The 27,922-nt window shown below is 41.5% G+C and overlaps 2 pseudogenes; one reads left to right on the forward strand and one right to left on the reverse strand.

Annotated features, from left to right (window-relative positions):
* The first annotated feature begins 645 nt into the window (after nucleotides 1–645).
* Nucleotides 646–2,449, forward strand: LOC139386858 (claudin-18-like; annotated as a pseudogene).
* A 542-nt stretch (nucleotides 2,450–2,991) lies between these two features.
* On the reverse strand, nucleotides 2,992–27,779 carry LOC139386859 (selenoprotein F-like; annotated as a pseudogene).
* Nucleotides 27,780–27,922: the final 143 nt, after the last annotated feature.

A 27,922-nucleotide genomic window follows, 5' to 3' on the forward strand; every position in this document is an offset into this window, starting at 1 on the left:
GCTTGGAGTTTCCCAAAAGGCACCTAAAGGACACTCAGACCATGAGAAACAAGATGCTCTGGTCTGATGAAACAAAGACTGAACTCTTTGGCCTGAACTCCAACACCATCATTAAGTTTGCCGATGACACAACAGTGGTAGGCCTGATCACCGACAACGACGAGACAGCCTATAGGGAAGAGGTTAGAGACCTGGCCGTGTGGTGCCAGGACAACAACCTCTCCCTTAACACGATCAAGACAAAGATGATTGTGGACTACAGGAAAAGGAGGACCAAGCACGCCCCCTTTCTCATCGACGGGGCTGTAGTGGAGGAGCGGGTTGAGAGCTTGAAGTTCCTTGTTGTCCACATCAGCAACAAATGAACATGGTTCAAGCACACCAAGATAGTAGTGAAGAGGGCACGACAAAACCTATTCGCCCTCAGGAGACTGAAAAGATTTGGCATGGGTCCTCAGATCCTCAAAAGGTTCTACAGCAGCACCATCGAGCGCATCCTGATTGGTTGCATCACGGCCTGGTGTGGCAGCTGCTCGGCCTCCGACCGCAAGGCACTACAGAGGGTAGTGCGTATGGCCCAGTACATCACTGGGGCCAAGCTTCCTGTCATCCAGGATTTCTAGACCTCTATAGCAGGCGGAGAGTATGGCCACAGCACTCCAGACTGGTGGATTTGTCCTGGCCTGATAGGCGTTGCCGCCATCATCGTTGCCACGGGGATGAACAACTGGAGCGTCAAGGACCGCCAGGGGCATGTGGTGACTTCGGTCTACACTTACAAGGGACTGTGGCAGAATTGTGAGACGGGCACCTCAGGCTTCACCGAGTGCCGGCCCCTCTACAGAATCCTGGGCTTCTCAGGTAAATTTCTTGGGATTTATGCCCGTTTACACAGGCAGCCCAATTCTCATGTTTCCCCACAAATTGGTCTTTTGACCAATGAGAAGATCAGCTCTTTTGCCAGTAATTGGGCAATAGATCCAAATTGGGCTGCGTGTGTAGACAGCATTTAAAGCCTTTTCCAACTGATTTACATTGTAAGGTTGGGGGAATTCACTCACCATCAATGTGTAGTAGAGCCAACTATCAACACCACTATCACAGGCAAAACACATAACAGAGAATCAGATTCAAATCCCAACAGAATACATTTCAGCGTGTTATTCATATTGGAACCTTGATCCCTAGCAATTTGACTGGTCAACTCCTACATTTATGTGGCTCATATTCAGTAATATACATAGTTGACCATATTCACTGACTAAATTATGTTTCTGTTCTGAGGAAGATATCGCAGCTTGTTATTGTTAATCTGGTGTGATTTGTGTGGTCTTCCAGGTACATTTCAGGCAGTGAGGGCACTGACGGTAGTGGGCATAGTCCTGGGTGTTATTGGGGCGATGATAGCCCTGTTCTCACTCAAGTGCTATAAAATGGGCAGCATGGAGGATTCCTCCAAAGCCAAGATGACCCTTACTGCAGGGGTCACGTTCATCATTGCAGGTAGGGGGACAAGAAAGGTTTATTTATCAATGCATGTTGCTTGGAGAACAGCAATTCAATTAGTTATTTCTATCTCTCTCTGAATTTCTTTGGCGATTTATGTGTAACCACCCAAGTCCTCACTACATCAATTGTTAAAATAAATGTACAATTCCAATTTTAGCAGCGTGCCTTTGTTAAACACGCCTATTGCCACTGATCGGATGAATTCTCCTCTCAGGTATTTGTGCCATTGCTGGAGTGTCCATCTATGCCAACCCGATAGTGGCCAGTTTCATGATGACCGCCTACAACCCCAACTACGGAGGAGGGATTGGAAAGGGGATGGGAGGGAATATGATGCAGAGGTAAGAGTGGATGTCGTGTATCTGTATTTCCATATTTGGTCAGGGTTTTGGTATAGACAGGTGAGTCAGGGTATCGCTATAGACAGGCGAGTTAATTCCTGACTGTGCTTCTTCTCTGTGCCACGTTTGGCCCCGCCCTCTTTGTTGCCTGGACAGGTGCAGCTTTCTGTTATTGGGTGGGATTCCGAAGTGTATGGCCTTCAGAGGACTGCAACCAGACAAGTCAACGTTAACCTAGAAAATTAGGAAAGATTTAGAGCTTTCATTTTGTGAAGACTTACAAAGCCCCCCCCCCACCCCCCCACAACAGGCCAGTCAATAATCACCACCATGCAAAAGGCTGGGAAAAGAGACAACCAAAAATGTATAATTCTTGTTATATTCTGCATTAAGGATAGGGGTAGGTCTTTAAATGTTGCTCGAATTTAGTGCTAGATTCAATAGAAGAGTTTTCATACATGTTATTTAAAAATGTGTTCTGTTGTGGTTGAAAGTGGGCTCCATGTTTATACTGGCAATAACCATTCGTTTCAAGCTTGGTTTATTGATGAAGCTTTCATTTGTACAATGTAATGAACCAAATCAATTTTTAAAACCCCTCTATGTATCAAAAGCGTATTTTCTGCATTTCAAATGGCCTACCATAACATTGAGTTAAACTGAGTAGTAGATTGTACTCATACCGTACCTGGAAATTATCAACATGTGATACTATTTTCTTCCACTAGATGGCAGGAATGTTACACCTTTTGGCAAATCAAAGCTACCCTCCCATGTCAGACATTTGGTTTTCGTGAGTGTCAGACTACCAGAAATATGCAACACAGCACAATTAATTAAATGCAGCGTGTGCTCGAACAGATGACACAACCCATAAAAAAAATAACATGGAGACATTTTATTCATTGCAGTGTTTTTCTCTCCCCAATTCTAAATCACACACTGGGGAATCCAGTCTCTCTCCACTGCAAGATGCCCAGAGTGACACACAGGGACATCGGGTCTCACATCCCAAAATGTGGTTTGCTGTGAGGCCTTCACTAATGTGTTCCTCCCCGAAACATCTGCATGAAGCGAACGACTTGGACCCCACCCTCCCACCCAAAGATCCCACAAGTAATATTTTTTTTAAACCACAGAGACAACTGACAGATGGGAGAACAAAAAAGGTAACAAGCAGTGAACATCTTTAGTCTTTCTTTGGCTACTTCATTCCAATAATTTTGATGTTAATGCCAGGTATTTTGCAGGTAAGTTCAGGTACTTTACAAATCTATAAAACAGCCGTTTAACATCCTGGCACATAATGTCAGTTCAAAGTCTACGGACGAAGTTCATGATTTTCAGGTTCTACAAAAAAAAAATACAATAGTGCAGTACCTTTAAACAATAAAATCCAAAAACAGTGCACCAAAAAAAATGTTGATGAGTACTACAAATCGGTATTATATACTTCCAACTTCTCGCTCAGGAATTCTTCCACACTATCTGTGTTCCACTTGAGGATGCTGAGTTCTTCAGCAATGTTCCCGTTATCGTCCAGCAGCTTTAGTATAGGGTCTGCGCCTCTCACATACTGAAAAAAACCCCACAAAAAACACAGGACTATCAGGACTACAGCCAAACAAAGTAGCCATTGTAATGCCTATAAGATAATAAAAACTCCCTATACGGTGTAATATTGAAACATCATGGTGCGGCATAGGGTTCATTCCATAATGACAGGAGATTATGTTCAAGACAATGTGGTTATTTTCATTCCAAAGTTGTATAAAAAGCCGCCGGAGAAACAACCACTTCTTTATTGTATTTAACTCAACTAATGAATTGTACGCAACAGGCAAGAGTATCTACAATTCTTGTTGTACCTTAATTTGAAGACCCTTGAACATCTTCGGCTTGTCAGACCTGACAAAAGCTGTGGACAAAAAAGGTCAACAATATCAAAAGGTCTAATGAATTAATCAATTGATGGACAGTTCTATTTTTATTTTTTTTGCACAAAGCTTGTAAACAGAAACCGTTGGGAAAACATTATTCGGGTAATCAAGTTAAAAGGGACCACAGTTGTGAACGCGAGCGTACAGCTGTCCGAGGCACAAACGGTGCCGTAAGGCAGAGAGCTCCGAGGCTACAATAACAGACCCTTCACAGCAAACGGACACCAAGATAACAACGGACACCAACAAGAGTTACAAGATGGGTGGTCCTGCGACAACATGTTGACACAACTCACCTTGGACTTGAGGGAACCTCCCCAATTTTCATCCACACACTTCCAGGATGGCCCCAGGGTAGAGCTGTGGAGGGGAAAGCACTGTGTTAAGTCCTGTAGTGTGCGATTGGTCAGGGTGCGGCTCAGGATGTCCATGTTGTTCTACTGGAGGAAGACTAAGACCTGGGAGCTCAGCTCACATCAATAAAAATAAAAATTAAGAAACTTGACTAATATATCAGCTCATCACTAAAACCAGCATAATGACCCCAGACATCAAGGGCCACAAGCTAGTTCTCCTCCTTGCCTTTTTAAACATACTTGAATACGGCGTGGTAACTAGCAATCACTGGTCAGTCAACGATATTAATTTATTCACTAATTGCCAGGGAGAAACGAAGAACAAAGAAAAAACAGCAGGACTACGGCCCTCGAGAATTGGAGCACCTTTGTCCTAAACCAATGCTGAGATTTATCTTCACAATCCTTTGGCCAATAAACAATCCAACTACCTTCCTGACTTTTCATTTTTATATACACTGATGCCCACCCACAGTGAAGCTCCTGGCGGTGAGTTGGGATAATGTGATTCTGGGCAGTCTGATTCATAAACGTGGTAGACAGGCTCTTCATCAGGGTCATTAAACTGAGCCTCTGCATATGGAAGGGTTCTGACGGATGGCAGCTTTGTGGCCCGCTGGTAATCAAAGCTCCACACCAAAACACAATAACTTAGCGGAAATTGGAGTGTCACAGCAGTATTTCACAGGCACGCTGTTACTGGGAACACAAATTAAATTACACCAGCAAGCTTCCTTTTCCTTAAGCCAGGACAGCAAAATGTATTCTCACAACACACTGCATGGGAGGAAGTCACAGTTTTGTTGATTATGGGTGCATATCGACTAAGGCTTGGACACAGACAGGGCTCTAAATTAACATTTTCCATTGGTAGAATTGGTGCTCACAACTTTAAAAAGTTAGGCGCACAAAAATGTTTAGGAGCACCAGAAAATAGGATTTCTAAATTGATTGAGATTTGGCCTATATACATTTTTAGCTACGTTTGAAATCACATGTGCCCTGTAAACTAATATTTAACCCTGTAAAGACATGTTTGTTACAAAAAGCAAAAATGATTTAAAAAAAAAGTTTGTCATTAGGGTTCGACATACTACCTATTGAGATGCATTACATTGAACATTTTACACTTTAAGAGCGTCAAGTTTATAAGTGACGACATACAAGAGATCAGTCCTTCAAGACAAGTCGGAACTCAGACAAACATTTCAGAGTTGGAAACTTGTTGTAGAAAGACGAGGGCTGAGTTTCCCACTTGGAAAGTATTAGTAAATCATTCAAAATAAAAAAAGTTTGCTCAAATTTGACACTAAAGAAAGATTATTCTATTTAAAAAGCACGGCATTGAGTTACAGGCATACTATGCTTTGATTGTAAGGGGTGAAAACAAAATGATCTACATCAGATTTTTTTTTATAGCATTTTCACCATAAAACACAAACATCCCTAACATACAGCTATTAAAAAGGTGCAATATGCAGAAATCCCTCTGCCATTTCCTGGCAGCGAAATTTCGAATAATTTCAAATAGCAATGTATAGTGTAGAGAATCATTGTACCACCTAAACTACTGTTAAATATATTTTCAGTAACCAAGAATTGTATTTTCAGCTGTTTGAAGCTTGTGTACAAAACCGTAAGTAAAAGACGCAAAAACTAAACTTAAGGACAGGAAGCACAGATCTACCGCTTCTTAGACTTGCTTTCAATGAGAATGACAGATCTGTAACACATTTCTATGTGAATTGGGTCAGGTCGCCCAAAAAGTTACATATTGCAGCTTTAAAATGTCCCCCAATGTTTAAGTAGGCCTAGTCCCTATCAATGTTCTTAAAGGTGTGTGCACGCGTTGAAACGTCATCAGTACTTAAAGCTTCAGGCATTCTAAATGTGACTATAGGGAAAATAAACAAATAAACATAACTTGTCCAACAATGTTATGAACACACTAACCTTCTGTACTGTTCAAATAACTTTACAAACATAGGCCTACACACTCTCCCTCCCACACCCTTGCTCTCTCTTACTCCCTCTCACACACACACACACACATATATGCAGCCTACCTTTGAAGCAGGTAGGTAGCTCTTTGAGTAGCCTATTCCTTTTCCAGTTCCTGTACCATCCAAAATGTGTACCTAGCTAGCTACCACTGACTAGGCTGGGTAACATGACCAGCTAAAAATGTAATTTGTTATCTTTCCAAAAAAATAGCGGCTTAGCTGCCCACGGCCCTTAAAGTTGATGTGGTTGTTCCTGACAAGAAGAGCATGGCTGAGCTCTTTAAATCACCACTTCATTAAGTCAGGATTCCTATGTGACTCAGCCATGCCTCCTTGCCCGCCCAACATTTCCTCATCTCCCACACCTTCTTATGCGACTAGCCCCGATGCTCCTCCCTTTTCTTCCCATGCCCCGATACAAAGTTTCTCCCTGCAGGCGGTCACTGAGTCCAAGGTGGTGCTAAAGGAGCTCCTTAAAATTGACCTCAAAAAATAACATTTGGGTCAGATGGTTTCTGCCCAGATCGTCAACAAGCTTATCTCTGACCTTTTTAACCGGCCTTTCCTCTCTGGGGAGGTTCCCATTGCTTGGAAGGCAGCCACGGTTCGTCCTTTATTTAAAAAGGGGGAGATCAAGCTGATCCTAACTGTTATAGGCCTATTTCTATTTTGTCCTGTTTATTGACAAGTTTTTCCAACACTTTTGATAATTAACTGACTGGCTTTCTTGATGTCTACAGTATTATCTCTGGTAAGTGCTAACTAATTTCATTTCCTACCTTAGTGTGACTTTTGGCATTGGGTGGAGGCAAGTAGTTTTTCATAGTCAGGGCTGTAGCAGCTTGTTGCAGGTCTCCTGCAGGCCACAAGGTGGTCATCAGTCATAGTAGAACTGGACTTGGACTTGATCTTCATATGAGAAAATGCAGACTCACAGAGGTAGGTTGAGAGCACATCTTCTTATGTTGGGATACTTCTCCTCTAGCAGTAGCTCCCAGAACTCTTCCTTCATCTCAGTGGTTACCCTGGATTTCAGCTGAATGTCATTTTGAAGGGTGAGAATTTCAGTTTCTGCTATAGCTGTGTCCAACTGAAAAAGTGATCCCATTTGAGGCAATGACTTCCACACTTATGTCTGTGCCAAACGGCAAGCACATTTTAAGTGGCAATAGACTCACGTGACGCAAAGTCAGTGAAACGACTGTCAAACTCAGATGAGATGCTCTGGGACTTCCAGTTAACGTGCACTGTCAAGCTGTATCCTTGCCCTGACGCTCAAGTTCTGAATGCATGTGTTGAAAGTTCAGGTCCTTACGTTGCAGCTTTCTTGTGAGCAGTTGTAGTTCGCATTTAAAAGTGTTTCACAGAGCTGATCATGATGATTACACGTTTGCCTTTTCCTTGCAGCTCTACGTTCAATTCATTAAAGCATGCAAGTTAGGTCAGCGAGAAAAGCTAAACCCAGAAGCCACCGTGTGTCCTCTAGCTGTGCATATTCTGCATTGGAGAACTTGAGAAACTCATCGATTTCAGGCAACAACTCACTGAATCCCCCTAAAAATGTACCTCGGCTCAGCCACCGCACACATCCATGTGCAGCAGCAGGCCTGTGTGCTCCGCTTCAGTCTCTTCGGAAGTGAGCGCGGAATTAGCCTCCGCTGGAGGCCTTTTGCTCGAATAAAACACAATCTTCATCGCTACATCCATCACCTCGTTCATGTTTAACATCTTCCCGCACAAAGCTTGCTGATGGATTACGCAGGGAAAACTAAGAAAGTCCGGGAAAGAATCATCTCGTTTGCACAATGCAACGAACCAACCTACCATAGTGGGTGCCCCATCGGTAGTAATGGAGACAAGCTGACAAAAGGGCAGTTGGAATTTGTTAACAAATATCTTCGCCCCTTGTATGTCCTTTCAGTGGCAAAATGGCGAGTAGTTCCTCCCTTTGTTCTCATGTTGTCAAATAACATTCTGATAAAAATGCATAACTGTGCCACATCTACCATATCCATGGACTCATCAAACTGGGGGGAATAACACTCGCAGTTGTCAATATCCTTCTTCAGTTGATCCTTGAGGTTCTTCGCTATTCCCCCATCTTCTTGTCACCGTATTTCTGGACAATTGAATGTCATTGATGGCGGCCGTAATTTCAGTCTTATTCTTAAAATCCCCAAACAGCGAGTCTGTAGCCTCAATAACTGCTTCCTTGATCATCTCCCCATCTTTGAACAATTTTTTATGCTTAGAAAGAACCCGACAAGATGCTATGGTTGCCTCCTTCCCTTTGGTCACAGGACTTGTGAAAACGGACTTCTGCGCTGCCAGTTGATTGTTTTGTTCTTGTACCTTTCTTAATCGTAATTCAGTCTTTGCTGGAAAATCACTTTCCTGGGCTTTTGTGTGTGGTTTTAAAATGTCGTTCTGTTACCTTTCTTTGGGATAGCGATGCTATTATGGCAGATGAGGCACACACATTTTGAGTTTGACATAAAAAAAATTATCCTCCACTCATTCCTTGTGGAAATGATAAGTTTTCAGTTTTTTTGTATCCTTCCCTTCACTCATTATTGCTTCTTTTGACCACACAACTTAAGAACACATCTGGATACAAAGTTAGCTAGCTACCTGCCTGGCATCACAGTGACCTGAACTTGGAGTTGGGAGGGGGCACTTGACACACGCTAACTCTGCATACGTCAATAAGTGGGCCGAGAATGGTCATATTTTATGTAAATCACCTGACTTGTCAGACATTGCTGTGAATGGAGGACTGTCGAACATTAAAACAGAAAGATTATAGGCATTGATTTGTGTGGCTGAATTTGAGTAAATGTATAATCATCTCGTGATCGACTGGTTGGGCACCCCTGCGGTAGACCATTCGATTCTTGTGGGCCGGCTACGGAGTATTGGTGTCTCTCTGAGGGGTCTTTGGTCTGGTTTGCTAACTACCTCTCTCAAAGAGTGCAGCGTATAAAGACAGAACATCTGCTGTCTCAGCCACTGCCTGTCACCAAGGGAGTACCCCAAGGCTCGATCCTAGGCCCCACACCTCTCAATTTACATCAACAACATAACTCAGGCAGTAGGAGGCTCTCATCCATTTATATGCAGATACAGTCTTCTACTCAGCTGGCCCCTCCCCAGATTTTGGGTTAAATGCTCTACAACAGAACTTTCTTAGTGTCCAATAAACTTTCTCTGCCCTTAACTTTGTTCTGAACACCTAAAAAAAAAAAGGTAATGTGGTCTGGTAAGAAGAATACCTCTCTCCCCACAGGTGTGATTACTACCTCTGAGGGCTTAGAGCTTGAGGTAGTCACCTCCTACAAGTACTTGGCAGTATGGCTAGATAGTACACTGTCCTCTCAGCACATATCAAAGCTGCAGGCTAAAGTTAAATCTAAATCGTAATCGTCCTTTTTCACCACAGCTGCCAAACTAACCCTGATTCAGATGACCATCCTACCCATGCTAAATTACGAAGACGTAACTTATAGATCGGCAGGTAAGGGTGCTCTCGAGCAGCTAGATGTTCTTTACCATTCAGCCATCAAATTTGCCACCAATGCTCCTTATAAGACACATCACTGCACTTTATACTCCTCTGTAAACTCGGCATCTCTGTATAACCGTCGCAAGACCCACTGGTAGAAGCTTATTTATAAAACCCTCTTAGGCCTCACTGCCCCTTATCTGAGATACGTACTGCAGCTCTCATCCTCCACACGCTCTGCCAGTCACATTCTGTTAAAGGTCCCCAAAGCACACACATCCCCGGGTGGCTCGTCTTTTCAGTTCGCTGCAGCTAGCGACTGGAATGAGCTGCAAACAACATACAAACTGGACAGTTTTATCTCAATCGCTTCATTCAAAGACTCAATCATGGACACTCTTACTGACAATTGTCGCTGCTTTGCGTGATGTGTTGTTGTCTCTCTTCTTGCCCTTTGTGCTGTTGTCTGTGCCCAATAATGTTTGTACCATGTTTTGTGCTGCTACCATGTTGTGTTGCTACCATGTTGTCATCATGTTGTGTTGCTACCATGTTGTCATCATGTTGTGTTGCTACCATACTGTGTTGTCATGTGTTCCTGCCATGCTATGCTTTGTCATCTTAGGTTTCTATGTAGTGTTGTGTTGGCTCTCTTATCGTGATGTGCGTTTTGTCCTATATTTTTATTAGATTTTTTATCCCAGCCCCCGTCCCCGCAGGAGGCCTTTTGGTAGGTCATAATTGTAAATAAGAATTTGTTCTTCACTTCACTAGGGTAGGGGGCAGCATTCGGGAATTTTGGATGAAAAGCATGCCCAAATTAAACTGTCTGCTACTCAGTCCCAGAATATAGGATATGCATATAATTAGTAGATTTGGATAGAAAACACTAAAGTTTCCAAAACTGTTAAATTAATGTCTGTGAGTATGACAGAACTGATATGGCAGGCGATATTTTTGATGTGGGTACTTTTCTATTGAATGCCTATACAGTATAGGCATTCAATATAAATAAACTATATAGGACCCAGTTCACGAGCTCTGTGCCTTCCTCTACATGTGGCCAGTCTCTAGGCATTGTTTCAGGCTTTTACTCTGAAAAATGAGGGCGATACAGCACTTTCAATCAGTGACCAGTGAAAATGTCCATTCATCAGCCATGCGCCCTGATCGTGAACGCGGCTTTCCTGTTTCTCCTTTCCTATTGACGAAGCTTTTGTCCGGTTGAAATATTATTAATTATTTATTTATGACAAAAACAACTGGAGGATTGATTTTAAACATCGTTTGGCATGTTTCAAGTAACTTTTATTGTACTTTAAAAACGTTGTCCTGGAATTAGTGCACGCGCCGTCTGCATTCAGATTACGGACAAAACGTTCGCACAAAAAGGAGGTTTTTGCTCATAAAGAGGGACATTATCGAACAAAACAAACATTTATCGTCTAACATGGAGACCTGGGAGTGCCACCGGATGAAGATCATCAAAGGTATGGGATTAATTGTAATGCCATTTCTGACTTTTGTGACAATCCTTGGCTGGAAAGTGGCTGTATGCGTTTCTGTGGCTAGCTAACATAATCGCAAAGTGTGCTTTCGCCGTAAAGCGTTTTTGAAATCTGACACAGCGGTTGCATTAAGGAGAAGTTTATCTATATTTCCATGAAAACACTTGTATATAGTTTATCAATGTTTATGATGAGCATTTCTGTCATTTTATGTGGCTCTCTGCACTTTCACCGGATGTTTGTTTGAGACGATGCATTTCTGACCACAACGCGCCAATGTAAACTCAGATTTTTGGATATAAATATGAACTTTACCGAACAAAACATACATGTATTGTGTAACATGAAGTCCTATGAGTGTCATCTGATGAAGATCAAAGGTTAGTGATTAATTTTATCTACATTTCTGCTTTTTGTGAATCCTCTCTTTGGCTGGAAAAAATGGCTGTTATTCTGTGAATAGGCACTCACCTAACAATCGTTTGGTTTGCTTTCGTCGTAAAGCCTTTTTGAAATCGGACACTGTGGCTGGATTTACAACAAGTGTATCTTTAAAATGGTGTAAAATAGATGTATGTTTGAGGAATTTTAATTATGGGATTTCTGTTTTGAATTTGGCGCTCTGCAGTTTCACTGGCTGTTGACGAGGTGGGACGCTACCGTCCCACGTACCCTAGAGAGGTTAACTGACTTGTCTAGTTCAATAAAAAAATAAAAAGTAAAAAAAATGGTCCACGCGCACAAATCCACGGCAGAAAGAAAAAACAGTTCCGTAATATTGGGCATAACCTTTAAATTATTTTATCTAGAGGTACACGGTCTTGAGCGATGTAAAGGCGCGAGGATTGAATGTAGCTGTGTTCCGTTCTGCGCTTACAAGGGTCCGTGAGGAAATAGGTTATCTGGTGCTTCTTTCTTCAACACAATTTTAAGTTGGCTCTCATTCAACTGGCTCACTTACGAGGCAGGTTAGCGTGTGATGCAACGACTAGAGGGAGCGGCTCCCTCTGCGGGCCAAAACAAGCACAACACCCCTTGACTATAAATACTGTAAATTACAAACTGCCCAAAAATTTGGTTTCTCCCTCCCTTCACAGGAAACCCAAACATGAGCAAAAACAGTACTATTAATACAGAAATTACTACCCCTTTTTCACAGAAACTATTGCCCTTTTTCTTTGATGTTACAGACAAACTAGGACCAACAACAGCCTCTGACTTCATCAGAAATGTGCCCATACTATTATATAAATTAATCAATACAATACCAACCCTTTTGACCTGGGGGGGGGGGTTATTTATTTAATGCATTATACTGCCATTGTGCTTTGGTAACGCACAATTAATAAAAGATGGTACCATATGATAATTATTGGTACCATTTTTCATAATTGTGCATTACCATGGCAGAATGTATAATGCAGGTTAAAACCATGGAATTTCCATGATCCACAACTACCATGTTATAAATTAAGCAATAACATTATTATTGTTGTGCATGGCAGTACCACCATACTTCAAGGCTAAAACCATGGTACATTTTCATGAGTCAGACTATACCATGGTATAAGTGGAAGTACCATAGTAGTAGTACCATATTGAAATAACCATGCCCATCCCTAATGTCATGCCCATTTTTTGGAGCATTTTCTAAAACGCTTTGAGTAAAAACTCATTAGAATGGGCCAAAACCCAAAAGGCCATTGCTGGCTTGCTCCACTAATGGAACTGGAGCGACAGTAATATTAGCCGGCAGAGAGGCAGCAGGGCCGTAGGTGCAACTGAAGGATATTTTCTGGGCAAACAGAGAGATTTGATTGACAAAATGTCCTCTATGCTCACCGAGGCTCATTAAAACAAAGTCAGTTCGCAAATATTAATAATGCAGCAGAATGTAGTAGTGCCATCTCCCAGGTCTCCTACGGATTAAGAAGAGGGGCAGAAATGTGATGTTTTTAGCTCAACATGGAAAATGGCAACCACAGCCTTACAGTACATGTTGTCCTTTGTGGCACAGTTGACAAGAGGGTGGCGCTCTTGAAGGTTCCCATACAGGGTATAAACATATGCACTTACTGTAAGTCACTTTAGGAAAAGTGTTTGCCAAGTGGCATATAATTATACATCACAGGACTGAGGTAATAATCAAGAAGTGACGTGAGGTGTGCTGCTGCCTCACACTGCTCTCTGTAGGCTTGCTCTCCTAAGTAGTGTTGCTAGGATACCACAGCACGTGGGCATTGTTTAATCAAGCAGAAATGACAGTTGTTTTGTACTCCACCACCTGAATCAGCTTTTAGTCTATTTGAGTAGTCGAAGGCTTGTTAAGAATAGAGAGTTGGTAGTGTGGTGATACTGCTTTAACTGCAACATTTTACCAAGTTTCAAACACTGGGGCACGTAAGCTGCAGTGGCGGTCGTTGCCGTTTAAGATGAGGGAGTAGGGCTGTTCAAAAGTGACCGTATTACTGCCACACCGGCGGTCACGAGTCATGATGGCAGTCAAATTCAACGTGTCCGTTTAGTCACGGTAATTAGGCTTCTGCAAGCTCTGATGCGGATGGTCATTAGTAGCCTACCAAACCTGCTACTCATCACTATTGTCTCTCTAATCACTCTGACATCAAAGCAAATATCATGTAAAAGAGAGTCCACGAGGTCATGTTACACAACAATTCTATAGGCTAAGCAATTGCGTGAGAAAACCGAGTTAAATGGCCTCTATTAGAAAGAGGATCCCATCAGCTTTCTATAAGCTATGCCTACTATATTTATTTCTCAACTGTCCTAATATTAAGCACATTGCTTATCTTTACATGAGTATAGCCTACCTGGCTGACACGAAAATGAACCACACACACCCACAGTACACATCTACTCATTCAAGGGTTTCTTTATTTTGACTATTTTATACATTGTCGAAAAACAGTGAAGACATCAAAACTATGAAATTATACATATAAAACCATGTAGTAACAAAAAAAAAGTGTTAAACAAATCTAAATATATTTGAGAACTGAGAATCTTCACCCTTTGCCTTGATGACAGCTTTGTACACTCTTCGCATTCTTTCAACCTGCTTCACCTGGAATGCTTTTCCAACAGAGTTCCCACATATGCTGAGCACTTGTTGGCTGCTTTTCCTTCACTCTGCGGCCCAACTCATGCCAAACCATCTCAATTGGGTTGAGGTCGGGTGATTGAGGAGGCCAGGTCATCTGATTCAGCACTCCAGCACTCCATACTTTGGTCAAATAGCCCTTACACAGCCGAGAGGTGTGTTGGGTCATTGTCCCGTTGAAAAACAAATGATAGCCATACTAAGCTCAAACCAGATGGGAGTATCGCTGCAGAATGCTGTGGTAGCCATGCTGGTTAAGTGTGCCTTGAATTCTGAATAAATCACTGACAATGTCAACAGCAAAGCACCCCCACACCATCACACCTCCTCCGTGCTTCATGGTGGGAACCACACATGCGGAGATCATCCGTTCACCTACTCTGCATCTCACAAAGACATGGATGTTGGAACAAAAAATGTCAAATTTGGACTCATCAGACCATAAGGACCGATTTCCACCGGTCTAATGCCCATTGCTCGTGTTTCTTGGCCAAAGCAAGTCTCTTCTTATTGGTGTCTTTTAGTAGGGGTTTCTTTGAAGCAATTCGACCATGAAGGCCTGATTCACACAGTCTCCTCTGAACAGTTGATGTTGAGATGTGTCTTTTACTTGAACATTTAATTGGTCTGCAATTTCTGGAGGCTGGTAACTAATGAACTTACCCTCTGCAGCAGAGGTAACTCTGGGTCTTCCTTTCCTGTGGCGGTCCTCATGAGAGCCAGTTTCATCATAGCACTTGATGGTTTTTGCGACTGCACTTGAAGAAACTTTCAATGTTCTGGTCTTTCAAATCTTCATGACTTAAAGTAATGATGGACTGTCGTTTCTCTTTGCTTATTTGAGCTGATCTTAACATAATATGGACTTGGTCTTTTACCAAATAGGGCTCTCTTCTGTATACCACCCCTACCTTGTCACAACACAACCGTGTTCCCATTGATGATGATAGTCGGCGAATATGGTGATTTGAGACTCGTAGTATGATGGGATAGTTTGAAGCGTATGGGACGGTTCCTTTGTCGGGGCTTTGCTACTTACTTATGTACAGTTTATAGGAGATAGGAATGTGATTTTAGGAGGTATAATAGATTCAATCTTAACAAAAATACTTTCATCATTTTCATATCATATGTACAACGTATTGGATGGAAACTTGACAGATAAAGGGGATATACTTTCCAAGATAAAGTATTTTGTTCATACAGTTAAGGACATCACAAAATGAAAACCAATATTAGATTTTTTTTCCATAGCTCCATAGTCTTCCAATGATTGTTCCATTATTCACGGTTTACCATGTTAGAGTTTCGGCGGGAAAAGTCTTAACAAAGAACATTCCTTGGGTTAAATACTGAAGCGGGAAAGAAAGTCTTCTTCTACTTAAATTTACAACAGGGCGTGAGGTGTCAAAACTCCCAACAGCTCCCTCCTCCCCTCTTCTGTGGGTGAGAAGGTCCGGTTATTGTCAACCTTTGCCAAGCTGATCTGACCCATTGTGATCCTCACAGGACAGTCATGACACAACATAGATTGAGAGAATTTTGAGTAATCAAAGTGACAGTGACACATTTAATACACCTTGCACTCTCGCCTGCATCTAGCTGATCTAGGGTGTAAATCATTCGTCCAACAGTTGCAAATGAGAGTTTCAATTCGAAAAATGTTTATCCCGGTTTCGTTTGCTTCCGTTCAAGCAAAGTTTTTGAACAAAATCGGCAGAATGAATTCACCCGATCACACGCAAAACACAGTTCACTTTCATAGCAGCCACATAAAAAACACCAAGATCACTTTGCTCGTTGTATATAATGCCTTCTCACAACTATCTACGCATCCTCCTCTTCTCACCTTTTGCTGTCACTTGTGGACATCAGTGCACAGCACATCAGCTTTCTGTGACCAGACAAAACCAACTTTCCAAGCCAAACCTGTATATCATAACCGCTAACTGCTACACACAGCCTACATTGTTGTCATGTCATAGTCAACATACTAGAAGACGTTAGTAAACCCGCTACAGCATTTTAAACCCGCGGGCAACGGTGGCAATATATTTATAAAACCAAAAGCTTCCTTGACTAGCATCCCCCTGTCTGATTCTGGTGTTTGAGTAGGCAAAACTAGCTAGCTGCATTCACTAGCAAAAAGTATATATATATATATATATATTTTTTTTTTCTAATCTCTAAATTAATTTGTTCAAAACTTTCCAACTATAGTCTCTCTTGCTTTCTGAGTCAACTACTCACTACATTTTATGCAGTGCTAACTAGCTGTAGCTTATGCTTTCAACACTAGATTAATTCTCTGATCCTTTGATTGGGTGGACAACATGTCAGTTCATCCTGCAAGAGCTCTGAGGTTGGAGGATGTCCTCCGGAAGTTGTCATAATTACTGTGCAAGTCTATGGAAGGGGGTGAGAACCATGATTGATCCTCCTAGGTTTTGTATTAGAGTCAATATACCCGAAGGAGAACAGAAGCTAGCTGTCCTCCGGCTACACCACGGTGATACCCTACAGAGTGCCGCGGAGGTTACTGTAGACTAGAGGTCAACCGATAATGGGTTTTCAATGACGATACCGATTATTGGAGGACCATAAAAAAGCCGATGCCGATTAATCTGACAAAAAATATTTTTTGTAACAATGACAATTACAACAATACTGAATGAACACTTATTTTAACTTAATATAATAAATCAATAAAATCAATTTAGCCTCAAATAAATAATGAAACATGTTCAATTTGGTTTAAATAATGCAAAAACAACGTGTTAGAGAAGAAAGTAAAAGTGCAAAATGTTCTATGTAAGAAAGTTAACGTTTCAGTTCCTTGCTCAGAACATGAGAACATGAAAGCTGGTGGTTCCTTTTAACATGAGTCTTCAATATTCCCAGGTAAGAAGTTTTAGGTTGTAGTTATTATAGTGATTATAGGACTATTTCCCTCTATACCATTTGTATTTCATATACCTTTAACTATTGGATGTTCTTATAGGCACTTTAGTATTGCCAGTGTAACAGTATAGCTTCCGCCCCTCTCCTCGCTCCTACCTGGGCTCGAACGAGGAACACATCGACAACAGCCACCCTCGAAGCAGCGTTACCCATGCAGAGCAAGGGGAACAACTACTCCAAGTCTCAGAGCGAGTGACATTTGAAACGCTATTAGCACGCACCCCGTTAACTAATCTCGGGAGTTGATAGGCTTGAAGTCATAAACAGCAGAGCTGCTGGCAAAACACACGAAAGTGCTGTTTGAATGAATACTTAAGAGCCTGCTGGTGCCTACCATCGCTCAGTCAGACTGCTCTATCAAATCATAGACTTAATTATAACATAATAACACACAGAAATACGAGCCTTAGGTCATTAATATGGTCGATTCCAGAAACTATCATCTCATAAATCTAAATAATCCTGTTACATTGCACAACCTTCAATGTTATGTCATAATTACGTAAAATTCTGGCAAATTAGTTTGCAACGAGCCAGGCGGCCCAAACGGTTGCATATACCCTGACTCTGCGTGCAATGAACGCAAGAGAAGTGACACAATTTTACCTGGTTAATATTGCCTGTTAACCTGGATTTATTTTAGCTAAATATGCAGGTTTAAAAATATATACTTCTGTGTATTGATTTTAAGAAAGGCATGGATGTTTATGGTAAGGTACAGGTGCAACGATTGTGCTTTTTTCGCAAATGCGCTTTTGTTAAATCATCCCCCGTTTGGCGAAGTTGGCTGTCTTTGTTAGGAAGAAATAGTATTCACACAGTTCGCAAAGAGCCAGGCGGCCCAAACTGCTGCATATACCCCGACTCTGTTGCAAGAGAAGTGACACAAAGAAATTCATGTTAGCAGAAAATATTAACTAAATATGCAGGTTTAAAAAAAATATATATATATATATATATACATACTTGTGTATGATTAAGAAAGGCATTGATGTTTAGGTACCTTTTTTACGAATGCGCACCGCATCGATTATATGCAACGCAGGACACGCTAAATAAACTAGTAATATCATCAACCATGTGTAGTTAACTAGTGATTATGATTATTTTTATAAGATAAGTTTAATGCTAGCTAGCAACTTACCTTGGCTTCTTACTGCATTCGGGTAATAGGCAGGCTCCTCGTGAAGTGCAAAGAGAGGCAGAGCGCTGGACTAGTTAACCTCTCTAGGGTAGGGGGCAGCATTCGGAATTTTGGATGAAAAGCATGCCCAAATTAAACGGCCTGCTACTCGGGCCCAGAAGATATGATATGCATATTACTGGTAGATTTGGATAGAAAACACTAAAGTTTCCAAAACGGTTAAAATAGTGTCTGTGAGTATTACAGAACTGATTTAGCAGGCGAAAACCCGAGAAAAATCCATTCAGGAAGTGTTTTATTTTTCTATTCAATGCCATTACAGTATCCATTGACTTAGGACTCCATTTGCAGTTCCTATGCCTTCATCTAGATATCAACAGTCTTTAGAAATCGTTTCAGGCTTGTATTCTTATAAATGAGGGAGTAAGACCAGTCTGAACGAGTGGACCCTACCGTGTCGCAGAGCTTTTTCATGCGCATGTGCATTTCCTGTTTACCTTTTATGTTGACGACGTTATTGTCCGGTTGAAATATTATAGATCATTTAGGCTAAAAAACAACCTGAGGATTGAATATAAACATAATTTGACATGTTTCTATGAACTTTACAGATACAATTTGGATTTTGTCGTCTGATTGTTTTGACTGCGTTTGAGCCTGTGGATTACTGAAGAAAACGCGCTAAGGTTTTTGGATATAAAGATACTTCATCGAACAAAAGGAACATTTATTGAGTAAATTAATATCTTCTGATTGCCACCATATGAAGATCATCAAAGGTAATTGATTAATTTTATCTGTATTTCTGAGTTTTGTAACGCTTCTGCTTGGCCGGTTACTGTTTGTAATAATTTGTCAACTGGGCTATGTATGTTCTGGGCTAGGTATGCTTTCGCCGAAAAGCATTTTATAAATATGACACTGTGGTTGGTTTAACAAGAAGTTAGGTTTAAAGATTATGTAAAATATGTTTTGCTTTCTGAATTTTTATAATGAGCATTTCTGTAATTGAATTTGGCTCTGCAACCTCACTGGATGTTGGCCAGATGGGACGCTAGCGTCCCACATACCCTAGAGAGGTTAACCGTAAGGTTGCAAGATTGAATCCCCGAGCTGACAAGGTAAAAATCACCGTTCCTAGGCCATCATTGAAAATAAGAATTAGATCTTAACTGACTTGCCCAGTTAAATAAACGGTGTGTAAAATATTAAATATATATATATTTAAATCGGCTATACCTGTGTCCAAAAATACAGATTTCCGATTATTGAAACTTGAAAATCGGCCCGAATTAATCAGCCATTCCGATTAATCGGTCTACCTCTAGTAGACCATTGCAAAAAAAGTGTGTTTTAATCAATTATTTGGTGTAGTGAATATATTTGGTATAGTTTTATCTAAAAAGGATGACTTTAAATGTTTTCACAATTGTTAGGAAATTCCTCTGAGAAGCCTCCGCTGGTCAGCTGATAATGGTGAAAAGACCCAAAGATTATCTTCCCAGCAATCACAGACTACAGCAAACTAATAATAAAAAGGGCTGAGCAATATGGACAAAAATCCATATAACTGAATCTCTTGGTGGTACTATACTTTCCGAATACACTGTAGATCACAAATTAAAAGATAAAACCCACACACAGTAGCAATGAATGAATCTAACAGTACATTTGCTATCCAACTAAGAGCTGGGAAATTAAAAGTAAACCTACAGAAAGCTGAGAGCATCCTCTTTCCAGCTGTGACAAGAGGATACCTGCGTTTCCCCAACAATTGGATTATAAAATGTTACTCAATCATAACACTTAAGGAGCATTTGTCTCTCTGGGAAATGAGTGTGACTCTCTCGACACAGCAGCAGGCTCCGGCGAAACAGGTACATGGGCAGGCAGACACTTTCATTACAGGAATCATGACGATAAAGTAGTTTACTGTTTGACTAAATCATGGTTTTAGCCTCCGGGAAAAAAAAATAGGCCGTTTTTAGTGAGGTGAATGTACAGCAAACACAAATGCAACCAATTAATTGGTTGTCAAAAGGTCGCAAAACGGGACTAAAGGGTTGTAGTCTGGAGCCCTGCCTTGTAGGCTTTTCACTATACGCATACTCTAACTTTTGTTTCACTTCAACGAAAACGGGCTCCATCTTTGCAATCAACACTAGCCTAGGCAAAGGCTCCTCTCTCGCTTTCGCTCTCTCCTCAGCAGCAGAGCAGCCCCAGACAATTTATTTTATTGGCCAAAAGCCAACAATTACCTGCTAACAGAAACTCTATGCCCCAGTGGCTTTCCATAGCACCCCTACACACATCGTGGGGCGCTCTGTCCATTGTGCTGACGGCACAAATTCTGTATTCTCGTCGCTAACCTGTCACTCAATCATTGAAACTTTTTTTCTACAGGGACCTGAGGGGGCACAAGTTTCAACTGAGGGAGCTACGCCCCCTTTTGCCCAATCGTGGAGCCAGGTATGTGCTGATATACAGTGAATTCAGAAAGTATTCACACCTTGACTATTTCAAAATGTTGTGTTACTGCCTGAATTTAAAATGAATTAAAATGTAGTTTTTTTGGTCACTGGCCTACACAGATACACAATACCCCATAATGTCAAAGTAGAATTACGTATTTCAACATTTTTACAATTAATAAAGAAAATCTGAAATGTCTTGAGTCATTAAGTATTTAACCCCTTTTGTTATGGAAAGCCTAAATAAGTTCAGGAGTAAATATTTGCTTACAAGTCACATGGACTCACTATGTTCAATAGTGTTTACAATGACTGAATGACTACCTCATCTCTATACCCCACACATACAGATAATTGTAAGGTCCCTCAGTTGAGCAGTACATATCAAAGACAGATTCAATCACAAACATCAGGGAGGTTTCCAATGTCTTGCAAAGAAAAGTAGACATTTAATATCCCTTTGAGCATGGTGAAGTTCTTACACTGTATATGGTGTACCTATACACCCGGTCACTACAAAGATATAGGGGTCCTTCCTAACACAATTGCCGGAGAGGAAGGAAACCACTCAGGGATTTCACCATGACGCAAATGGGGACTTCAAAACAGTTACAGAGTTTAATGGTTGTGATATGAGAAAACTGAGAATGGAGCAACAACATTGTAGTTACTACACAATACTAACCTAATTGACAGAGTGAAAAGGAAGCCTGTACAGAAGACAAATATTCCAAAACATGCATCCTGATTACAACAAAAAGCTAACGTAACACTGCAAACATTTAAAAACAAATCCGGAATACAAAGTGTTATGTTTGGGGCAAATCTAATACATTACTGAGTACCACTCTATATATTTTCAAGCATAATGGTGGCTGCATCATGTTATTGGTATGCAATCGTTAAGGACTGGGGAGTTTTTCAGGATAGAAATAAATAAAATGGAATGAAGCTAAGCACAGGCAAAACCCTGGTTCAGTCGGCTTTCCACCAGACACTGGGAGATGATTTCAATGCTATTCATTGACTACAGCTCAGCGTTCAACACCATAGTGCCCTCAAAGCTCATCAATAAGATAAGGACCCTGGGACTAAACACCTCCCTCTGCAACTGGATCCTAGACTTCCTGACGGGTCGCCCTCAGGTGGTAAGGGTAGGTAACAACACATCCGCCACGCTGATCCTCAACACAGGGGCCCCTCAGGGGTGCGTGCTCAGCCCCCTACTGTACTCCCTGTTCACTCATGACTGCACGGCCAGGCACAACTCCAAAACCATCATTACATTTGCCGATAACAACAGTGGTAGGCCTGATCACTGACAACAACAAGACAGTCTATAGGGAGGAAGTCAGAGACCTGGCCGTGTGGTGCCAGGACAATAACCTCTCCCTCAACGTGATCCAAAGGAGACAAAAAAGAGAACCGAGCACACCCCCATTCTCATCGACGGGGCTGCAGTGGAGCATGTTGAGACGTTCAAGTTCTTTGGTGTCCACATCAACAACAAACTAGAATGGTCCAAGCACACCATGACAGTCGTGAAGCTGGCAGGACAACTGCGTGGCCTCCGACCAAAAGGCACAACAGAGGGTAGTGCGTACGGCCCAGTACATCACTGGGGCCAAGCTTCCTGCCATCCAAGACCTCAATAACAGGTGGTGTCAGAGGAAGGCCCTAAAAATTCTCAAAGACTCCAGCCACCCTAGTCATAGACTGTTCTCTCTGCTACCGCACGGCAAGAGGTACCGGAGCGTTAAGTCTAGGTCCAAAAGGTTTCTTAACAGCTTCTACCCCCAAACCTTAAGACTCCTGAACATCTAATCAAATGCACCCCCACATTATTTTCCACCACTGCTACTCTCTGTTATCTATGCACACTCACTTTAATAACTCTTCCTTCATGTACATATTACCTCAATTAACTAGTCTAACAGGTGCCCCCGCACATTGACTCTGTACTGGTACCCCCTGTGTAGTCTCGCTATTGTTATTTTACTGCTGCTCTTTAACTACTTGTAACTTTTATTTCTTATTCTTATTTTGTAAACTGCATTGTTGATTAGGGGCTTGTAAGTAAGCATTTCACTGTAAGGTCATCTGGAATGCATCTGTTGTATTCGGTGCATGTGACTAACACAATTTGATTTTGACCTTTCAGCAGGTCAATAACCTAAAACACAAGGGCAAATCTACACTGGAGTTGCTTACCAAGAAGACAGTGAATGTTCCTGAGTGTCCGAGTTAACGTTTTGACTTAAATCTGCTTGAAAATCTATAGCAAGACTTGAAAATGGTTGTCTAGCAATGATCAACAACCAATTCAACAGAGCTTGAAAAAAAAATAGAAACTAATAAATGGGCAAATGCTGCACAATCCAGGTGTGGAAAGCTCTTAGAGCCTTAACCAGACTTAGTCACAGCTGCCAAAGGTGATTCTAACATGTATTGACTCAGGGGGTTGAATACAAGATAGTTATTTATCTTTTTTTTTTTTTTTTTAAATGCTCGAATTGGTCTTCAACTTTGACAGAGTATTTTGTGTAGATCATTGACAAAAAAAACAACTAAGTCCATCTTAATCCCACTTTGTAACAACTAAATGCCCCCCCCCCCAAAAAAAAAAAATCAAGGACTGACCAGGTGAAACTCAGGCTATTGATGAGCTTCCAGCACATTATTTTCACCTGAAAATGATTTTCCAATAAGTGCAGATGAATGGACAGAAACAACAATTGATATACCCATAGATAGTCTAAATGCAGCCTAATGTCTTACCTTCCTGGACTCCATATGGACCTCCTGCTGGCAGCACTGTTTGCAGACAGGCTGGATCGAGCTCAGGCTGAACTCCCCCAGCAGGTCACAGGAGCTGCACAGGAGGTTGCTGGAAAAGCCCAGCTCTCTGCATGACTCTGAGGACAAGTTGGCTCCATATGCCGACAGCTGAGCAGGAGACAATGGGAAACATTGGATTGGTTGTCACATCACTTATTCCTAAGTACATCTCCAGTTAGCCACAACAGTGTCACAATATAGAGTATGGGTTGGCATACCAATCAGTAATGTGGAGGAATCTCACATGTATTTTTTATTTATTTAACTAGGTAAGTCAGTTAAGAACAAATTCTTATTTACAATGGATAGGCCTACCAAAAGGCCTCCTGCGGTGATGGGGGCTGGGATAAAAAAAACAACCTAATAAATAATGGACAAAACACACATCACGACAAGCGAGACAACAACATAAAGAGAGAGGCAGCAACACAACATGGTAGCAGCACAAAACAGGGTACAAACATTATTGGGCACAGACAACAGCACAAAGGGCAAGAAGGTAGAGACAACAATACATCACGCAAAGCAGCTACAGCTGTCAGTAAGAGTGTCCATGATTGAGTCTTTGAATGAAGAGATTGAGATAACTGTCCAGTTTGAGTGTTTGTTGCAGCTCGTTCCAGTCGCTAGCTGCAGCGAACTGAAAAGACGAGCAACCCAGGGATGTGTGTGCTTTGGGGACCTTCAACAGAATGTGACTGGCAGACTAGGTGTTATACGTGGAGGATGAGGGCTGCAGTAGATATCTCAGATAGGGGGGAGTGAGGCCTAAGAGTGTTTAGAAATAAGCAACAACTAGTGGGTCTTGCAACAGGTATACAGAGATGACCAGTTTACAGAGGAGTATAGAGTGCAGTGATGTGCCCTATAAGGGGCATTGGTGGCAAATCTGATGGCCGAATGGTAAATCAAATCAAATTTTATTGTTCACATACACATGGTTAGCAGATGTTAATGCGAGAGTAGCGAAATGTTTGTGCTTCTAGTTCCGACCATGCAGTAATATCTAACAAGTAATCAAACAATTTCACAGCATCTACTCGAGAGCACCCTTACCTGCCGATCTATAAATTACGTCTCCGTAATCTAGCATGGTCATCTGAATCAGGGTTAGTTTGTCAGTTGAGTTGAAAGAGGAGCAATTACGACAGAGGAAACAAAGTCTAGATTTAACTTAAGCCTGCAGCTTGATATGTGCTGAGCGAAGGACAGTGTACTGTCTAGCCATACTCCCAAGTACTTGTAGGAGTTGATTACCTTGAGCTCAGAACCCTCAGAGGTAATAATCACACCTGCAGGGAGAGAGGTATTCTTCTTACCAGACCACATGACCTTTGTTTTGGAGGTGTTCAGAACAAGGTTAAGGGCAGAAAAGGCATGTTGGACACTAAGAAAGCTTTGTTGTAGAGTATTTATCCCAAAATCTGGGGAGGGGCCAGCTGAGTATAAGACTGCATCATCTGCAAATAAATGGATGAGAGAGCGTCCTACTGCCTGAACTTTGTTGTTGATGTAAATTGAGAAGAGTGTGGGGCCTAGGATTGCGCCTTGGGGTACTCCCTTGGTGACAGGCAGTGGCTGAGACAGCAGATGTTCTTACTTTATACACTGCACTCTTTGAAAGAGGTAGTAAGCAAACCAGACCAAAGACCCCTCAGAGAGACACCAATACTCCTTAGCCGGCCCACAAGAATGGAATGGTCTACTGTATCAAAAGCTTTGGCCAAGTCAATAAAAATAGCAGCACAACATTTCTTAGAATCAAAGGACAATGGTGACATCATTGAGGACCTAGAAGATTGCACTAACACATCCATAACCTGAGTGGAAACCAGATTGCATAACAGAGAGAATACTATAGACATCAAGAAAGCCAGTCAGTTTACTATTTTTAAGTTTTTCCAACGCTTTTGATAAACAGGGCAAAATAGAAATAGGCCAATAACAGTTAGGATCAGCTTGATCTCCCCCTTTAAATAAATGACAAACTGTGGCTGCCTTCCAAGCAATGGGAACCTCCCCAGAGAGGAGACAAGTTAAAAAGGTCTGAGATAGGCTTGGCGATGATAGAGACAGCAACATTAACCTCTCTTGGGTAGGTGGCAGTATTTAGAATTTTGGATGAATGAGGTGCACAATGTAAACTGCCTGTTACTCAGGCCCAGAAGCTAGGATATGCATATGCATGGTAGTATTGGATAGAAAACACTTCAAGGTTTCCAAAACTGTTAAAATAATGTCTGTGAGTATAACAGAACTGATATGGCAAGTGAAAACCTGAGGAAAATCCATCCAGGAAGTGGGATATTATTGATGTGGGTACTTTACTATTAAATTCAGTATGCATTTGGATTGGACCCAAATTGCAGTTCCTATGGCTTCCACTAGATATCAACAGTATTTAGACATTGTTTCAGGCTTGTATTCTGAATAATGAGGAAGAATGAGACCATTCTTTCAGTGGACTCTAGATTGAACCAGAGCCGTTTTGAGCGTGTGACCCGATTGCGTGCCGTTTGTTGTTTTTCCTTTCTATTGAAGACGCTATTGTCTGGTTGAAATATTATCGATTACTTAGACAATAGACAACCCGAGGATTAATACCTTTACTTGGTTTTAAAATGTTTCTATGCTTTTGTAAGCGGAGCACTGTCCTCAGATAATCGCATGGTATGCTTTCGCCGTAAAGCCTTTTTGAAATCTGACACAAAGGCTGGATTAACAAGAAGATAATCTTTAAATTGATGTATAACACTTGTATTTTTATGAATGTTTAATTGGACTATTTCTGTATTTTGAATACCTGCCCATAAGAGGTTTTAAAGAAGAAAGGGTCTAAACCATGTGACCCAGATGTTGTTTTGGGGTCAAGTTTCAGGAGCTCCTTCAGCACCTTGGACTCAGTGAACACCTGCAGGGAGAAACTTTGTAGAGGGGCAGGGGAAATAGAGGGAGGAGCATCGTGGCTAGTCACATTAGAAGGGGTGGGAGATGAGGAAATGTTGGACAGGCAAGAAGGCATGGCTGAGTCAAATAGGAATCCTGACTTAATGAAGTGGTGATTAAAGAGCTCAGCCATGTGCGTCGTGTCAGTAACAACCACATCAACTTTAAGGGACATGGGCAACTGAGGAGGGTTTATTCTCCAGGTCTTTAATATTTATCCACTTAAAGTAACTAACTTTGGCCTTCCGGACAGCCTGAGTGCACTTATTTCTCATTTGCCTAAACGAGAGCCAGTCAGCCTGAGTATGTGTGTGCTGAGCCTTTCACCAAATGCAATTCTTGAGGTGGAGTAACTCTGCAAGATCACGGTCGAACCAGGTGCTTAACCTGTTTTTAATTCTCATTTTCTTGATGGGGGCGTGTTTGTTAACAATACCACTGAAAATTTCAAAAAAGGTCCAAGTGTCTTCGACAGAGGGGATCAAGCTGATTCTATACCATTTTACAGAGACCAGTTCATGAAGGAAGGCTTGCTCAAGTTTTTTAGCAAGCTTCTACGACAAATCAGGACAGTTCCTTTCATTGAGCATCCATTACTAACACAAAGTAGTGTTGTGGAAATTCCGTTCATAAACATTAATTTATATACACATCATTGGGTCGTGTGCATGTAACCCGTTTAAATTATCGCGTTCATCTTCACAGAAGTACAACAATGAGGTTAGCTAGGTAGAATGTTTGCATAATCTCAGCTGCTGACGGTCTCGCCGTGGTTGGCTCTTCCCTTTGTCACTTCAGTCTTTCATCTATCACAACTCGCGTTAAATCGGGTTTGCGTTAAAGTGCAGTATGTAAGGGTTAACGTTTGAGATGTCTTGTCATTTGTAGCTAACGTTAGCTGGTGAACGAATCAACTTTAGTAAACCGGTGCGATTTTGATAAGCCACGTCATTCATAACTACACTGTCGCGGCAAAACAGTGGGTATAAATCGAGTGTAACAAAATAAAATCTGCCATCCGATAAACGCTGTGCTATGTATACGTGTGGATATTTTTATTGATAAACCTACCGTTTGTATGAGAGAAAGAAGCCACAGGAGATACACCTCCCCAGACATTTTGGAGAGTGCTTTGTTAGGGAAGGAAATTGAGGACCCATTAAATGTAGGAAGTAGTACTGCCAACTGCCTGATGTCCTGTAAATTGCAATATACACGCTTTTTGGGTTCTCTTTACATTCAACACACTGTGATTTTATATTCGCAATAATAAGATCTGATT

The sequence above is a fragment of the Oncorhynchus clarkii genome, chromosome 28 (assembly GCF_045791955.1).
Source record: "Oncorhynchus clarkii lewisi isolate Uvic-CL-2024 chromosome 28, UVic_Ocla_1.0, whole genome shotgun sequence".
NCBI lineage: Eukaryota > Metazoa > Chordata > Actinopteri > Salmoniformes > Salmonidae > Oncorhynchus > Oncorhynchus clarkii.